An 18,642-nucleotide genomic window follows, 5' to 3' on the forward strand; every position below is an offset into this window, starting at 1 on the left:
GAATATCTAGAACCAGTTATTTATCAAGAAGTTCTTAGAGTATAATGGGCCTTCAACTGATTCCATATATACTTTGGAAACTAATGATTACATCATGATACTTTGGAGGCACGTTGTTAAGTGGTGTGTGATAAAGAAGAATGATTTTGAATATTGACTGTGGCCGGGTCCCAAGTATCGGCAGCCGCTCTCTTGCGGCGGCCATCTTAAAATGCACTCCGACGCCGGAGGGGTTAAATCACCGGTACTAGGCGCCACGTGAAAAGTGTTTAAATAAAAAAATGTATTTTAAATGTGCACTGCAGCGTTGGATGAGTAGCACCCAGCACTGTAGCAGGTAAAGGGTTAAACGAAGTGTAAAAATGTAAAAAAATTATGCGTCAGTGCTGCAGCACCGGTAAGGAACCGGCGCTCAGCGCTGAATGGGTTAACTCCCAGCGCTAGGCGCCGGGAACGTAACTATGGGGCATATTCAATTGTTAGCCTTACTGGCAAAAGTAACGCGGCTTGTGCACTATTACCGTCATTACGGTAATAGTGCACGTAAATACCGTTATTTTGGTACCTTTCACGCTGGATTTTAACTCGCGGCTCAGGGAGCTCAGAGCTAAAATCCGGTTTAGTATTACTGTAATAACAGTAATACTTTTAACACTGCGGGAAACTCAAACAATTGAATATGCCCCTATATATATTAAAAATAAATATATCTGTTGCAAATGTAATAAAGTGCAATGTATATGTGTAAAATAATAAAGAGTACTCATCCTGTGCTGGGGCTGCAGAGGCCCTGGATCACCTTCACCCTCCAGCAGCCACTGAAGCTGGCAGCCGGAGGGACTTATCAACCAGCCTCCTGGAATTAAATGGGTCCAGGAGGAACAGCGCCTCCAGGGAGTCCCAGGAAGCTAAATCCCTAGTTTGAGCTCCAATAGCTTCAACTAGCAACAGGGCAGGGACTGCTCCCCCGGGGTCCCTGGAAGTAACTTTGGGCGGGAGATTTAAAAGATAAATCTCTCACCCCAGACAGAGAGGCACCAGGGGAGGAGAGTGGGTTGAGCTCCCCTCTCCCTGGCAGCTCGTAGACAGGGGCGGGGGGGGGGGGGGGGAAGAGTATACTCCACCCCGCCACTAGCAGCAATGTTAAAGGTGTTAAACTCTCTGGGCTGATTCACGTGCAGGCTGCATGAATCAGCCCAGATTGGTTAAAGGGACAGGAGGACGGATTACCTCCTGCTAAGACAAGTCTCAAATGTGTATAAAAAAAACGGCTGTTTTGTATTAAAAGCTGTTCTTCTGACCTTAGCACTGGTACCTCCAATCAGTGTGACTGCAAATAAACATCACTTGCTTCAAAGACCTGCTTGAAAATATATTCCATGCTAAAAATCCTGTGACCTACAAATTAGACCCAAAATCTAATCCGTTCCTAGCTGTTTCTAAGGTTTGAACCCAGCTTTTCTGGTACCACCGCTCTGCCTGCTACCCTGCAGCTCTGGTCAGTGTGATAGGCCAGGGGAATCCATCCACAGCAACCCTAATCCATAGTAAGAGGTCAGGAGTACCAGCCCAGGCGCACCAGTAACGGGGTACACTCGCAGCATCAGTTACCCAGAGGAAACCCGGTACTTGATGTCAGTAAGGAGTCCAGTGGTGGCAGCATTTGTAATCCCCTCCTACTGCGGCAAGAGGGCATATTTGGGATAACAAAAGGGAATGGTGGCAAAGTAAGCCCAGCCGGTTCCCAGCAACAGACAGGGTGGCAAAGGCTGTTCATCCTGTCACATTGACAATTTTCCAATGACGTGCAGGAGATTTATAAACAAGGCACCTATTGTTTGCACACACTGCTGGCTGAACAGCAACACGTCAGTCACTTGATGGTATTCTCCTTCACCTGAAGTTGCAACTGTACAATAACAACTCAAGTCAGTTTATGACCTTGCCAGCATTACACATACAACCATAAAACGTTTTAGGAAAAACACAAATACTCACATTATTGCAGTGCATAATATGACCACTTACATTACAAAAGCAGACTTTTTGGTTACAAAGTTAAACTTGTACAGTAACTGCATTAATAATATAATGGTAAACAAATAACACAGGGTCTTGGAAACTTCTTGGAAACATTCTGGAAGACAAGCACATGACTCATTCCTCAGATTTAAAAAAAAAAACTGGTTGGGTATAAACGAACACTGAGGGTCCATTTGTAAACGTCAGCTTACTTGTCATGGTCCATCATTCTCCTGCTGATCTCTGACTTTCTAAATAAGATCATTATCTGACTCTGCACAATAAATAGTAAACACTGTCAGGCAGAGCAGCCATACTAAAGTCGGGCTGCCCTGAGGTGCCTGCCCATTGCCAGTGTTTATCAGTAAGACATATTGTTTTATTCCTATAGGAAGCACTGGTGACTGCAGGTAGGTAGGTAGGTGTACTGGTGTTTCCAGGATACTTTCTCTGATTGCCAGTCAACTGCTGGTAATAGGGGGCTGTGTGTAGCTTCAGTAACTGGACACCAGCATGTAACAGTAGCAGTAATTCCCTGCGCTGCCTGTCATACACAGTGACATGTTCAGATGATCACTACAATGATTACTGATAGTTACCGGTCATCAGGTGCTGGTATTGGAGACAGACACACACTATGACAACCAGCGATCACTGACAGCTCTGGACTGTGTCTGCTGTGGCCTCTGCACCTCCCCCAATCGGACCCCCTCCCTCACCTCGCAGCGGTACTCGGTCTTCTCTCGATAGTGGCTAAATCCCCTTCAGCGTCGGTACCCTTACACGTCACTATGACATCACAGGGTCATATGACCGCTGCGGTCACATGGTGCACAGTGTAGGCGGTTCTGCTGGAAATCTATGGCAGTCAATGTAGGAGCTGCAGAATTTCTTTCTGTTCCTGGAGACCCTTGTGTAGAAAAAGGTAAGAGGAAGGGGTAATGTGATGGGGAGCTAGCGTGTGAGGCAATGTGTGATTGAATTTGCTCTGGCATAGGGGGACATGTGTGATTGAAGCTGCAGAGTATAGGGGGCATGTGTGATAAAAGGTTCTGCACAGAGGGGGGCATGTGTGGCCAAAGGTGCTGCGCACAGCGGGGGCATGTGTGGCCAAAGGTGCTGCGCACAGGGGGGGCATGTGTGGCCAAAGGTACTGCGCACAGGGGGGCATGTGTGGCCAAAGGTGCTGCGCACAGGGGGGGCATGTGTGGCCAAAGGTACTGCGCACAGGGGGGCATGTGTGGCTAAAGGTGCTGGGCAGTGAGGGGGCATGTGTGGCCAAAGGTGCTGGGCAGTGAGGGGGCATGTGTGGCTAAAGGTGCTGGGCAGTGAGGGGGCATGTGTGGCCAAAGGTGCTGGGCAGTGAGGGGGCATGTGTGGCTAAAGGTGCTGGGCAGTGAGGGGGCATGTGTGGCCAAAGGTGCTGGGCAGTGAGGGGGCATGTGTGGCTAAAGGTGCTGGGCAGTGAGGGGGCATGTGTGGCTAAAGGTGCTGGGCAGAGATGGGGCATGTAGAGGAGAAGCCTCAACCAACAATACCCTGACAACACTCACCAGCTTTTGTCTGATATTCCCCATGACACGTGCTCATTATCTTTTCTCTCACATGCACAGCTGCCTCAATCCCAACACCTCTCTTACTTCAAAATGAAAAGAGGTACCTTTTATTTGAAAGAGCCTTACCAGCAAATGAGATAATACAGAGAACGTAATTGCCATAGATGTTGTGTTTTTGTTTTTTTAAAATACTGTATCTAGTCACATTTTACTCAGATGATATTATCATTACAGACCATGAGTATAATAAAAGATTTTTCTCAGTTATCTCACAAAAATAACAATACATCCAGTTTTCTAAGCACTTTTTAGGTGGTATACTTTAGCTTTCTCACTTATCCATAACTTTTAAATTTTGATATTTTTCAGGCATTCATTGTGGGACACAGGAACCATTGGAGGATAGTGCTGGGACCAGGCAAATGGCAATTTAAGACATCCTAGAAGTTCACTGACACTCCTCCTGCTCTGTACCCCTCTCCTGTTGGGCTTTTAGTTTAGATTAATTGCCCAGCGTGGCAGGGCATATTTTTTATTACTGGTTTGGTCTCCAAAGTCTGAGACTTTAGTGTCACAGCGCGGATGACTGTGTTACACTCTGAGCAGGAGATTGGAGGTAATGAGGTGGTACTTATGCTAATGCTGGATTCCTCTGCAGGACCTGGCCATAGTCGCTACAGGGGTTCCCAGGCAGTGATTGCAGGAATGGCAGTCACTGCTTCACAATGCTCTGTAGAACGTAAAGACTGTGAGTGTTAAATATTCCCACCACAGTGCTGGAAGATAGGTTTAGCAAGTTGATGTGGATGACAGGAATGGGTACCTCTTAGTTGCTGCAGGCTTCATGTTTCCTTAAGGGGCCTGGTTCAGGTGGGGAATACTGGGTATACGTAAGCACCTACTAGGCACTGGACTGGTGGAGGGTGCATCCTTTTGAACAGCTACCAATGCAATTCTGGAGGGTGGTGCTTTCCTTTTCCTGCACTTTCTCTACGGTGGTCTGTCACTCCACATGTGCAGTTGGTGACAGCAGCTATCTTAGATCACCAGCACTCCTTTTCTCTGTTCCTCTTAAGGTAATAGGTTTTTCGGGTTTTATTAAGTGGTTAGTCCCAAAGATTTATTGGGCTCTAGGGTTGCCTTGCAGGCTCACTTTTTTTGTGATTGTGTGCTGCTTCTTTCTGTTCTTGTATTTTTTCTTCTATATGTGCTCATGTCAGATTGGGGATTGATCCTCGAGGGCTATGGCTGGGTAACTTATATGACAAAGTTTACCTGTTCTAGCTGAAATTCTAAGTGCAGGAGGGTAGTGACACCCCGATCTGAGAATGAGTCAGACTCTGACTGTTCTACCCATAGAGAGAGCAAGTGCTAGCTATGGTGGACTCCTGCTTTGGGCAGGAAGTCACCACTTACTGTCAGGGTGTAAAGTAGCTGATACATGCTGTGCGCCAGGTGTTAGACATCCCAGAGATAGCAGTCCCTGAGACTGCAAAGTATTCTCTGTTTAAGCGGAGGTCGAAAAACGCTGTTTTTTTTTTTCCTTTTTCTTCCACTGGATGATTTGTTGGGTGAGGTTTGTAATTTACCGGGCCGGAAATTCCAGGTTTCCCCGTAGGTTACAATTCTGTTTACTTCTTCCCTCTGAGGATATTGGTAAATGCAAAACACCTCCTAAGGTGGGCACACCTGTAGCGCGGTTGTCCAAGACAACTACCATCCCAAGTCCTAATGCAGCCATGCTTAAGGATGGTGCGAGCCATAAGGTTGAGGGCAACCATAAGTCCCATTTTGGGACCGCAGGAGCCTCCTTAAGGCCCACTTTGGCCTCTGCTTGGGTGACCAAGGTTGTGAAATGTTGGTCCGAGCAGCTTACTGAGGGCTTCTTAGCTGGCAATCCGTGGTCGGAATTGCTCCTGTTGGTGGAGCAGATTCAGAGAGCAATGAAGTATCTGGAAGTGGTGTCCTGGACAATGGATTGATTGGGGCATAGATATCTGCCTCTGTGATTTTAGCTTGTTGTACTCTCTGGCTTTAGTCCTTGATATGAGGTCTAAGAAGACTCTTGAGTCACTTCCTTTTTTTTGTGGGTGTCCTGTTTGGGCTGTAGGTAGACAATATTATTAGTTAGGCAACAGGAGGAAAAGTGCTTTCCTTCCTGTTAAGGTACCAAAAGCTAAGGTGCCCAGGTTTCTCTCCTTTTGTTTCTCTCGTCTGCTAGGAGTCTGCTGATAATAAATTCGCATGATGGTGTACTGCCCACCCACGATCGCTGACGTTTGAGTCTGTCTACTCCTCTAAACATAAATTGAAGGCCTATCGGGAGAGTGGTAAAGAGGGGGTAGAGCTATGGTGAATTCTAGGATGTCTTAAAGTGTCCGTATGACTGGTCCCTACACTATACCCCAATGTTTCCCAGTGTCTCCCAGTGTACTAAGATAAAATAATTTATTGGATATATAAAAATCCTAATATTTGTTCTGTGTTTTCTTTCCCTGATTACTATTTCAGAAATAAAACATTTTTTTTTGTACTACAAAGCAATTTTTCTTACATACTGTCCAGAATGCTGCATACTCCATCTTGCTGCAATGATATCTTGGTCCTCTACAATCCATTCAAATTGCCGCTGCAGGAATAACCTCTCTACTCTCCATTAATTACTGTTGTCCTACTGAAATCATCTTGTCTTCCATTTTAATTACCTTTTCACTACAAAAGTATTTAATGCTGTCCTATCCACTTGTTATATCTATTATCACAATCTCTGTACATACCAACCCTCTGCTCACTCTGATGCTTTTTTTTTTTCTCCCAAGTTACCTCTGCTCTCAGGACTATGACTCTTCTTGAATGCTGCCCCTGGAAATCTTCAACAGAAAGTCTGCCAAGTATTGTCTTTATCCTGCTGAAAACTTATCTGTTTAACGAAGAGTTCAAATAGTGCTTGTGACTTGCTTCTCCCAGGTCTGCGCTCCAGAGGGTAAAAGGACACATTCTGGAGCGGACTGTTATGGATTTTCTTTTTTTAAAGTGTCCGTTCATCAAGCGATATTAAAGAAGCAGAAAGCACGAAACCTCATACAGACAATGTATTAATTATTTTATTTCTACTCTCAAATTTAATGTTATTACCCCACCTGATAATTCCTGATGAATTTAACGCGAAGAGTGATAGTTATGATGTCGCTTGTTATGATGAGGACCAACAAGTGCAATATATGACCTGATATTGTAAATGGATGTTATCAGACATTTGTGTGTGCTGTTACATATTACAGACAGCTGAACGTTGTAATATACTGTATATTTGAATATTTTGTAAGAAATACATAATATGATGTAAACAAAACCTACTGAAAGCAGCTTTTTTTGTATGTTTGAGAGGTAAGGTTGTATCGTTGTTTTGCCAGCTATACTTTCTCAAAAACATCTCAATTTTTAGTATATCAAGTCTGTACTTTACCTGTAATTGCTATGCCAACCAAGGTTCCCCCCAGCAATGGAGGACCCAGATGGGGGGTGACTGATCCAGGCAGCTAGCCGGACCAGCACACTTCATGGGGGTAAATTTATTTTAGTTATTTATTTGGTACATTCTACAAATTGACAGCTAGAATCTGATTGGTTGCTATAGGCAATATGTCCACTTTGTCAAACTTGCAGTTTAGTAAATATACCCCATGTCTTGCACTGCAAGTGATCTAATTATTTCAATAATCTATTTAGTGCTGATACCATGCCATAAGCCTCTCTGTGAAAATGGTGCACAATAATTCACAATGTACAGTAACTTAGGTAGGACCACTGGCCACAGCTTGGACCGACACACTGCTTTTATGTAGCACATTTTCTTTGGTTATCAAGCCACCAGACCTGGAAGATAAGTTTTGAATCAACCCCCCCCCTCCTCGTGTATATTAGATATGTTACATGTCTATATGTGACCTGTGTGAAAAAGACCTTCACTCTTTTCTCTTGTGTCCTAAAAGCATGTCAAAATATTATATAAATGCATAAAGTATACCCGCTGAACCAAGCATTGTAAAACAAATAATATACTACTATCTATTCTCTTAATTATCTTTTTTAAAAAAGGTAATGACATCATTTGCCTATATATTATGAGAATCATGTGCCACATATTAGGATTGTCTATTACACCACATCTGATTATAAGAAGGAGCCCTGCATAATAAACTTAATTTTGCACCTATATCAGCAAGAAGTAACTTGTAATGCGATTTTTAATTGATCCATCATAACCCCACTGACACTTAATTGTATAGTGTGCCACTAACTACATCCTTTTTCAGTGCAGGTAATTTTAAGTTAGGTGTGTGTCTGATTCTAAATTCGCCGTGCACAAATGTGGTGCACTCTAATTTTCATTGCACGTTGTGTCCATCACAATAAGTCCTGCGAGACAAAAGCTGTGGTATTGAAAGAAAGATAATTCTGCAAATAATATTAAGAATAAAGATCCTGTTTTATTAATTACTAGCTGAAGTACCTGGCGTTGCCTGGGTTTAAATCTTCTACCTATTAAATTATCAATGAGTTGGATGTAACTGTCAACCTTTTAAAAATAATTAGCAGCTTAGCAGGTCTTCCAACACACCCATGAGGTGGCTTCCCAGTGTCGTTTTTGTTTGTATATTAAATGTCACTGAAATCCATCTAGTTGAAGGCCCAGAACAGGCTCGCCAGGTCAAAGTTCTGCCCAGCGTACAGCAGCGGGAGGTTCTACTGGGACCCTACCCTCCCTAAAACCTGGCCAGGATCCAACTGGACCATCTCGCGTTGGTTGCATCTCGATTAGTGCAGGGGTGTTCGAATGCATAGCTGGACAGACAAACAGACCAATGATTTTTATATATAAGATTTTACAGTGATAGGGCATCCTCAGAATCATTCCTTCTCTTGTCTGCCTTACTTACATTGTTCACCATTCTGCACTCTTGGTATGATAATTGCTATACCTACTCCCAGTGCCCTTCTTGAGCATGGTTCTGGTAGGATTAAGGATAGGGATGAGGTATCCTAGTACATGGACAGGAGACAATGACGGGGAATCACCAGACCCATTGTGGTTAATAATGCCACGTAAGTACCCTTTGAGAAAAATATACACCATGGGTATATCCAAGTACTTTTTAACTTAAAATGTTAATTAACACTAAAATCTGTACATATCCTGGAGGGGTGGTTAAGTGTTATGACGGAGGGTAGGGGCAGGCAATCGTGCCATTTTGGCACCGCCAGCAACAATGCATTTATGCTGCAGAGCCAATATGACCCAGGTGGCAAAGCCTACATTATGCGGTTTGCCATGACTCACGTCATCGAGGACCCCATCCTGCCCACTTCTCTAGGAAGTGGTAGGATGTGGGAAATCCAACTGCTCTTCCGGGAGTGCAGGAGATCTATGCAGAATTAGGGAGTCTCCCGGACAATCCGTGAGAGTGGGCAAGTATGATTAAAACATAACCTAAAGCATCCACTACAAAGCATACAAGTATAATAGTCAATTCCTGTAAGCAAATCTACATGCACCAGACAGGAAATGCTAAGTAACACCATACAAATGAGCTGGCAATTATAATTGTCTGCTGGTGAAAACAAGTTCTATGAATAGAGAGGGGGCTCTTCATATATGTCTAATGCATGCTAATGTGCAGTAAATAGCATAGAATAGTAATTGTAAATACGTTTTCTCATGGGCTAATATCTACAGATTATCCTTTACTGTGAGTTGACCTTTCAGTTTGCATTTCTTGCTGTTACTTCCAATTTATGGCCCTATATCTTCAGTTTCTCTATTTCTCACTTTAAGATTATCTTGTTTTTGGATCTCTACACATCCATATGAATCATTATTGAGTAGCCACAAGAGAAATTAACTCTTAAAAGGTTGTCCCAATATGTACATTTTATCAATAAAAAATAAATGGCTAAAAAAATATAATTATTTTTTCGGCTGACTTGGAAACAAATTCAAGACAAAATACACATATTATACTATCCATTTCCATGTTATTTAGTAATGATACTACCATCACCAAAAACAACCTCAGTAATATAAGACAGTACAAGTCTGGCTAAGAGCTGGCTATATCCAATTTCCCATGCAGTGAATGTAATACCCCTTTCATACTGCAGCCTCGACCCGGGTTTTTGCCGGGGTGAGGCTGCAGTATGAATGACTTCAGGGGGTAAATGTATCAAGCTGAGAGTTTTTCGGTGAGTTTGAAAAGGGGAGATGTTGCCTATAGCAACCAATCAGATTCTAGCTATCATTTTGTAGAATGGACTAAATAAACGATAGCTAGAATATGATTGGTTTTTCAAACTCGCTGAAAAACTCTCAGCTTGATACATTTACCCCCAGGTATAATTCCCGGGTCTTTTGGTGGGGTAATTCCTGGGTCCGACCCGGGTCGCCCGCACTATGAACGGTGAGACCCAGGTTGACCCACTAGTGTAAAAAAGTAAGATAAAGAAATAAAATGGATTAAAAAAAAGTTGAATTTAAAAAAAAAAAGAATAAAAAAGCCCTCTTAATACCTTAGTTTTTCCTCCACGCTGACTGTAATGCAGGTTACATGAAGAAATTACGTCATTCCTATTGGCCAGTGAGAAAATTATGAATTTAAAGCGGCAATAGCGGATCCTACACCTGGATTACATTATAAAGGCATAGGGTCCGCTATTGCTGCTTTAAATGCATAATTTTCTCCCTGGTCAATAGGAATGACGTAATTTCTTCATGTAACCTGTTGGAACTCAGCGTGGAGAAAAAAACTAAGGTATTAAGAGGACTTATTTATTCTTTTTTTTTTAAAAAAAAAATATCTTTTTTTTTTTTTGTCAGGCCTGGGTCTGCCCAAGTTCAATGTGAACCCGGTCGACACGGGAATTTGCCTGTCTGGGAGCCTGTTCCCCGGAAATATCCCGGGTTCATGTACCGGGAATATTGCCGGGGCGGCAGTATGAAAGCAGTATTACAGATACCTACACTGAAGGGGATTTAGAAACATCACTGTGGGTAGTGGCTAGATCCACTTCAGCTAAGGTACCTTCACACGTCACTGTGACATCACCAGGTCATGTAACTGCAGCGGTCACATGGTACATAGTGCAGTTGGTTGCTGCAAATCTTCCTGCTCCTGTGTAGCTGGATGTCACTGGTGAAGAGAAAGGTAAGGGGGGAAATGTGATGGGGAGGGGGCATGTATGTGTAAAGCATGTGGGCAGAGGGGGCATGTGTGATTAATGTTTCTGTGCGGATGGGGCATGTGGGCAGAAGGGGGCATCTCAGGGAGAAGCCTCTTCCCCACACAGCTCCTCGTCAAACGCCAATACCTTGACACTCATCAGCTTTTCTCTGACATTCCCTATGACACATGCCCAATATCTTTTCCCTCACAGGTCACCCTGTCAGGGCTGCCAAGAAGAATTCAGGGCCCGGGTACAACAAATTCATGGGGCCCCCCTCATAGTCAAATAAGCCCCAAAATTTTTTTGCGCCGCCCTACGGCGGCGCAAAAAAATTTAGAAGTATGGTCATGCATTCAGGGGCGTAGCTAGCCAAACGGCGGTGCAAAAATTTTGGGAGGTGTGGTCATGCATTTTGGGGCGTGGCAAACGTGCCATTGGGGCGTGGCTAACATAAAAACCACTAGGCTCTCAATTCGCCGGAGCGTCACATATGTTCAAGCACTCCTGACTTTCAGGACATCTACCACCACAGTGTAGTATACAAACAATGCAGTGTGTACACAAACAGTTCAGTCTTGGCCTACACCTTACATTGGGCACAACATTCACCAAAAATTGGTATTGTCCCTACTAGAATCACAACATTTCACACACTGTGCTGCTCTCTCCTACCTGTTCTTCTCACTTTCTCCACCTGTGGCTGCTGGTTTCTTTAGTTGTGGCTTGTCCGGATCCAGAAATGTTGAAGGACCTATTTTGAAAAAAAAATGGCTACATTTAGAAAATTACAGCCAGCCCCGGCGTTAAATCAATAGCACCCACGATTAATAATTAGGCCTTCCTCCAGCCCCAACATTAAAATAATACTATTTACATTTAATAAATAAACCTATTTCACTTCCTGCAAACAGCCCCAGCAATACCTATTTCCCGCAACCATCACTGCCATTAAATAATTCATAGTCACATTTAATAAATAGACCTCATTCTCCCTAAACTCACCCCAAGATTCAATAGCCCCCAAACCACCCCATCTTAAATTAATAGTCCCTACTATTAAATTGCCTCACCATCACCCTACAAACAAAATAGCGCCCATTAATTAGCCGCCACCTACCTCACACACACTACATTGCAACAAGCCCCCTGTGCCATCACACACACAATACTGTGCCCCTTCATCACAACTACACTGTACCCCCTTATGCTCACACTGCGACCTCCATGCTGCTTTTCCCCCTTCTTTTTTACTTTGTGCCTCTCTCCCACTTTTTTTTATTCCTCTGTTCCTCTCTCCCACTTTTTTCCTCCTCTGTTCCTCTCTCCCACTTTTTTTTCCTCCTCTGTTCCTCTCTCCCACTTTTTTTTCCTCCTCTGTTCCTCTCTCCCACTTTTTTTCCCTCCTCTGTTCCTCTCTCCCACTTTTTTTCCCTCCTCTGTTCCTCTCTCCCCAATTTTTTTTATTCCTCTGTGGCTCTCTCCTTTTTTTCCTCCTCTGTTCCTCTCTCCCACTTTTTTTCCCTCCTCTGTTCCTCTCTCCCCAATTTTTTTTTATTCCCCTGTGGCTCTCTCCTTTTTTTCCTCCTCTGTTCCTCTCTCCCACTTTTTTTTCCTCCTCTGTTCCTCTCTCCCACTTTTTTTCCCTCCTCTGTTCCTCTCTCCCCAATTTTTTTTATTCCCCTGTGGCTCTCTCCTTCTTTTCCTCCTCTGTTCCTCTCTCCCACTTTTTTTTCCTCCTCTGTTCCTCTCTCCCACTTTTTTTTCCTCCTCTGTTCCTCTCTCCCACTTTTTTTCCCTCCTCTGTTCCTCTCTCCCCAATTTTTTTTTATTCCCCTGTGGCTCTCTCCTTTTTTTCCTCCTCTGTTCCTCTCTCCCACTTTTTTTTCCTCCTCTGTTCCTCTCTCCCACTTTTTTTCCCTCCTTTGTTCCTCTCTCCCCAATTTTTTTTTATTCCCCTGTGGCTCTCTCCTTTTTTTCCTCCTCTGTTCCTCTCTCCCACTTTTTTTTCCTCCTCTGTTCCTCTCTCCCACTTTTTTTTCCTCCTCTGTTCCTCTCTCCCACTTTTTTTCCCTCCTCTGTTCCTCTCTCCCCAATTTTTTTTTATTCCCCTGTGGCTCTCTCCTTTTTTTCCTCCTCTGTTCCTCTCTCCCACTTTTTTTTCCTCCTCTGTTCCTCTCTCCCACTTTTTTTCCCTCCTTTGTTCCTCTCTCCCCAATTTTTTTTTATTCCCCTGTGGCTCTCTCCTTTTTTTCCTCCTCTGTTCCTCTCTCCCACTTTTTTTTCCTCCTCTGTTCCTCTCTCCCACTTTTTTTTCCTCCTCTGTTCCTCTCTCCCACTTTTTTTCCCTCCTCTGTTCCTCTCTCCCCAATTTTTTTTTATTCCCCTGTGGCTCTCTCCTTTTTTTCCTCCTCTGTTCCTCTCTCCCACTTTTTTTTCCTCCTCTGTTCCTCTCTCCCACTTTTTTTCCCTCCTTTGTTCCTCTCTCCCCAATTTTTTTTTATTCCCCTGTGGCTCTCTCCTTTTTTTCCTCCTCTGTTCCTCTCTCCCACTTTTTTTTCCTCCTCTGTTCCTCTCTCCCACTTTTTTTTCCTCCTCTGTTCCTCTCTCCCACTTTTTTTCCCTCCTCTGTTCCTCTCTCCCCAATTTTTTTTTATTCCCCTGTGGCTCTCTCCTTTTTTTCCTCCTCTGTTCCTCTCTCCCACTTTTTTTTTTATTACTCTGTGGCTCTCTCCTTTTTTTCCTCCTCTGTTTCTCTGTCCCCTTTCTTTATAGTACTGTCCCTCCCTGTTTTCCTCCCCTTGCCTCTCCGTTTCTTTACTTACCTTTTGTCAACTTCTTTCTTTTCTTTTCTGCTCTTCTGTCTCCTCTTCTGTCTTCTTTCTTCCTGCTGGCTGCGGCGCTCCTCACTGACTGACAGGCGTGACTTGATGACGTCACGCCCAGCAGTCAGTGTGAATGGAGGAGAGGAGGGACACGGCGCCGCGCGATCACGTGAGTATTTTTTATTTTTATTTTTTTTTCTTCCAGCTCCCATGAACCCCCACCCCCCCCCCCCCCCCCACCCCCGCGGGAAAAAAAAATAAAAAAAGTTTTAAAAAAAATAGCGCAACAGAGAAAAATAATAAAAAAATAAAAATAAATTTAATTAGCAGCGAGGGCCCGGCCCGGGCCCCCTGGCATGGCCGGGCCCGGGTAAACTGTACCCGCTCCCCCCCCCTCTCGGCGGCCCTGCACCCTGTACACAATCCTTTTTCTCGCATGCCACCAATGCCCACTTGCTTTTCCCTCACATGCCCCCACTGTTACAATCCCAACCCCTCTCTTACTTCAAAATGAAAAGAGATACCCTATGTGCGAAAGAGGAGAAGAGCATTAACATGAAATAAGATAATAATACAGAGATCATTAATGTCATAGATGTTGGGTTTTTTTCCTCGACAAATAATGTATCTAGTAAGATGTTTTTACCATAACCATGAGTATAATTGTTTTTGTCACAACACAGTACATAAAAGATTTATCTCACTTATCTCAATCTGCAGAAACACAACAATACATTTAGTTTTCTAGACACTTTTTTAGTGGGTAAATATTTCAAGCTGCAGGTTTGAAAAGGTGGAGATGTTGCCTATAGTAACCAATCAGATTCTAGTTGACATTTTGTTGAATCTACTAAAAAAATGATAGCTACAATCTGATTGATTGCTATAGGAAACATCCCCACATTTTTAAGCCCACAGCTTGATAAATTTACCACTAGATGTCATACTTCAACCTTCTCATTTATCCATAACTTTTAATTTTGTAATTTCTCAGGCATGCATTGGGAGACACTAGGAAACTTTGTGGTGTAGTGTAGAGATGAGTCGTGAGGGCAATTTTAGACTTCTTAGAAGTTCACTGATGCTCCTTACCCTCTACTGTACTTTAGATTGAGTGCCCACCCAACAAGGGTGGGCATGATTTTTATAAGTGGGGCTACTTTAAAGGCTGGGGTAACTTTTATGAAGATGTTTACCTGTGCTGGCTGCAACGCTGAATTGCCTTCTGGACAGCCAGAACTTGCCTAGGCTAGGTAACTATCCAACTCTATGGATTGCTCAGCTAGTCCATTCCAAATTGGGGAGTGGTGTTTCACAGATTCCCTTAGCCTCTTTAGGCATTCTTGCTTGGTTTAGGGCCTGTAGTGCCAGGCCAAGGTCCTGCCGGTCCTGTGGCAGCAGTTTAGAGTAACTGTATTAAGTCAGAGTTCTGGAGACTTCAGTACAGGGCCTGGTTTTGGTTTTCTTCTCTTTGGAGAGATGTTGGAATCTGCTTTTCCATCTTTCTCGGAGAAGCACAGGAGGCTGGTGGTGCCCCACCCTGAGAATGAGTTAGATTTTGACATGAGAGGAGGGCGTAGTGCTTGTTGGGTCAGATATGGAGGACTTATCCTTTGGGGAAGAAGTCACCGCTGAACATCAGGAGATAGAGGAGCTGATACGGGCTGTACACCAGGTGTTAGACATCTGAGAGATAGCAGTCCCTGAGACTGTGGAGCCTTCTTTGTTTAAGTAGAGGGCAAAAAGCACATTTTCTTTTACTCCTTCTTCCCAGCTGGATGATTTGTTGGGTGAGGCTTAAAACTCGCCGGACTAGAAGTTCCAGGTGTCCTGTAGTTTACAGTCCTGTAAACACTTCCCTCTGAGGGTATTAGCTGGGACACACCTGAAGCGCAGTTGTCTAATACAACTACCATTCCAACTCCTAATGCATGGGTGGTGCGGACCTTAAGGTTGAAGGTATCCTTAAGTCCATTTTTGTGGCGACAAGAGCCTCCTTGCGGCCCATTTTGGCCTCTGTTGAGGTGATTAAGGGTGTGAAATGTAGATCCGTTCAGCTTTCTGAAGGTTTATTAGCTGGCAAGCCAGGATCTGAATTGCTCCTATTGGTGGAGCAGATTAAGAGAGTTAAGTAGTATCTGGGAGAGGCGGCCCTGTTCGCATGACTTATTGGGGTACAGATATCTGCCTCTGCGGTTTCGACTCATCAGACTATCTGGCTTAAGTCCTGGGAGGCTGATGTAGAGTCTAAGAAGTCTCTTGAGTTACTTATTTTTTCTTGGGGTGTCCTGTTTGAGCAGGGGCTGAACAATATCAACTTTAAATTTCAGTGTACAAATAAGCTATCAAGTATTTGTGTGCTACATGAAAAAACAGTCAGTATTTAACTTATGTGCAAAACAAAATACTAATTTGCACCCCTTGCATTGTAATATGGTTTTGTCCAGGAGACTAAAATAAGAAGTTTCTCAAGTTAAGATCCTTAATGGATCAGGCCCTTAGTTCCTGCACACATCACTCATGGTGCTTGCTCTGTTACTGTTAAAGCCTTTATAGATAGTGGTGCTGCTGGCAACTTTCTGGACATCGGATGCGCTCATTCTTCTGGGATCTCTTCTGTGAAGCTTGATTCTGCTGTCACTATCTGTGTCTTGGATGGAGGTCCATTGCCTGGCGGCAAAATTACTTGTGAAACACCTCATCTGCAGTTAACTGTGGGTGCTCTTCACTCTGAAACCCTGTCTTTCTACCTCATTAATTGCCCGTCTGTTCCGTTAATATTAGACCATCCTTGGCTCTCCCTCCACAACCCTGTAGTGGATTGGGCTGAGGAGGAGATTACTCATTGGAGCTTCTATTGTTCGCAGTCCTGTTTGACCTTGCCCCTTCGGATTCTGCAACCTGTTTTTGCGCAACTTTCTCCCCAATACCACAAATTCCAGGATGTGTTCTCTAAAAAGCATCTGACTCTCTGTCTCCACATTGTGATTTTGATTGTGGCATTGATTTGATTTCAGGCTCTAAATTACCCAAAGGGAGGTTATATTCACTCCCGGTCCAGAGACCAAGGCCATGCAAGAGTATGTGGAGGAAAATCTGAAAAAAGGTTTTATTAGACCTTCTAAATTCCCAGTAGGAGCCAGATGTTTCTTTGTATGAAAAAAAGATGGTGAATTGCGACTTTGTATCGATTTTCGGGACCTTAACAAAATTACAATTAAGAATATCTATCCTCTTCCTCTTATCTCCATCTTATTTGATCAATTAAAGGCTGCTACCATCTTTACCAAGAATGATCTCCACGGAACATTTAACCTTATCTGCATTAGAAAGGGGGACAAATGGAAAACGGCATTTAAAAGACATTCTGGCCATTATGACTACCTTTGTAATGCACCCGCAGTGTTCCAGGATCTTATTAATGAAGTGCTCCGTGAATTTCTTGGCCAATTCGTTGTCGTGTGTTTGGATGATAAGGTTATATATTCACAGTCCTTGTCACAGTCCTTGTCACAGTCATTGGTCCCATGTTAAAAAGGTCCTCCAAAAACTTTGTGATCACCATCTCTTTGCCAAACTGGAGAATTGTGAATTCAAAGTACAGAAGGTATCATTCTTGGGGTATATAATTTCCTCTACTGGTTTCTCTATGGATCCAACTAAAGTAGAAGCCATCTTAGATTGGGTACAACCAAATAATCTCAAAGCTATCCAGAGGTTCTTGGGCTTTGCAAATTATAATAGAAGATTTATTCGTGGGTTCTCAGATCTAGTAGCCCCTATTGTCGCTCTTACTCGTAAGGGAATAGATCCCAGTAATTGGTTCTTTCAGGCGATAACCACATTTGAAGCCCTCAAAAGGGCATTCATCTCTGCTTCTGTCCTCAGATACGCTAATCCAGATGTATCCTTTGTATTAAAGGTTGATGACTCTGATGTAGGAGCTGGCACTATCCTCTCTCAGAAAAACCCTCATATTCACTGTTTGCATCCCTGTGCATATTTTCCCATTAAATTTTCTGTCACTGAGTCCAATTATGATGTAGGCAATCGGGAACTTCTGGCCATCAAATGGGCCTTTGAAGAATGGTGTCATTGGCTGGAAGGAGCTATTCATGTCATCCCTGTTATACCTGACCACAAAAACCATTGAGTCCACCAAGAGGTTGAACCCCAGACAGGCCCGGTGGGTGCTCTTTTTTACCCATTTCAAATTCATTATTACCTACAGACTTGGATCCAAGAATATCAAGGCGGATCAAGAAGTTTAATTTCGCATCAGGTACCTGTCTTTGAACCACTGCCTATTATTACACCTTCTATTATTCATGTTGGATTAACTCAGGACTTGGGGGTAACTCTTCGTAGATTTCAAAAGATAGCCCCCTGCAGAAACTCCAGTGAACCGTTTATTTGTTCCAGTCCACTTAAGAGAAGCGGTTCTCTCTGAAGCTTATGACATCAAGACCGCCGGGCATCCCGGTATCTCCAAGACAGTGGAGATTATTTCACGTTCTGTGTGGTGGCCCTCATTATCATGAGATGTCAGGAACTTTGTTCTGCCTTGTGAAAACTGTACAAAGAACAAGATTTCCAGGAAGTGTCCTTCAGGCCAGCTTGTTTCATTGTCTATTCCTTTAAAACCTTGAACGCACTTATCTATGGATTTTATTGTAGACCTTCCATCCTCTGCAGGGCACAACACTATATGGGTGGTTGTTGACCGATTTAGTAAAATGTCTCATTTTATACCTTTGACTAGACTGCCCAGTGCACGGAGTCTAGCTGCACTTTTTGATCAACATATTTTTTGGCTCCACGTCTGTCCAATCAAATGGACAGACGGAGAGGGTTAATTAGTCCCTGGAACAGTTTTTACAATCGTACACCTCAGAGTTCCACGAGAATTGGTCTTCTTTATTACCGTGGGCAGAATTTGCATACAATAACTAATTTCATTCTTCCACTCGCACTTCCCCATTCTATTGCAATTTTGGACTTCACCCCAGATCCAATTCTTT

The 18,642-nt window shown here is 43.5% G+C and overlaps 1 protein-coding gene and 1 long non-coding RNA gene across 3 annotated transcripts in view; one reads left to right on the forward strand and one right to left on the reverse strand.

The window, feature by feature from the left end:
• LOC142097857 (ras-related protein Rab-5B-like) overlaps window positions 1–2,837 on the reverse strand; it is a 45,727-nt gene extending 42,890 nt beyond the window's left edge. Inside the window, exon 1 of one of the 2 annotated variants that reach the window (XM_075180070.1) lies at window positions 2,742–2,837. The gene's annotated coding sequence lies outside the window, so the exon portion shown is untranslated. Of the gene's footprint in view, window positions 1–2,621 lie in introns of both variants that reach the window. The other variant, XM_075180069.1, reaches the window with a different exon arrangement.
• On the forward strand, window positions 2,602–7,613 carry LOC142097858 (uncharacterized). Its single transcript, XR_012678269.1, has 2 exons — window positions 2,602–2,947; window positions 6,398–7,613. It is a non-coding gene; the product is annotated as an uncharacterized LOC142097858 (long non-coding RNA).
• Window positions 7,614–18,642: the final 11,029 nt, after the last annotated feature.

Source organism: Mixophyes fleayi, chromosome 7 (assembly GCF_038048845.1).
Source record: "Mixophyes fleayi isolate aMixFle1 chromosome 7, aMixFle1.hap1, whole genome shotgun sequence".
Taxonomy (NCBI): Eukaryota; Metazoa; Chordata; class Amphibia; order Anura; family Limnodynastidae; genus Mixophyes; species Mixophyes fleayi.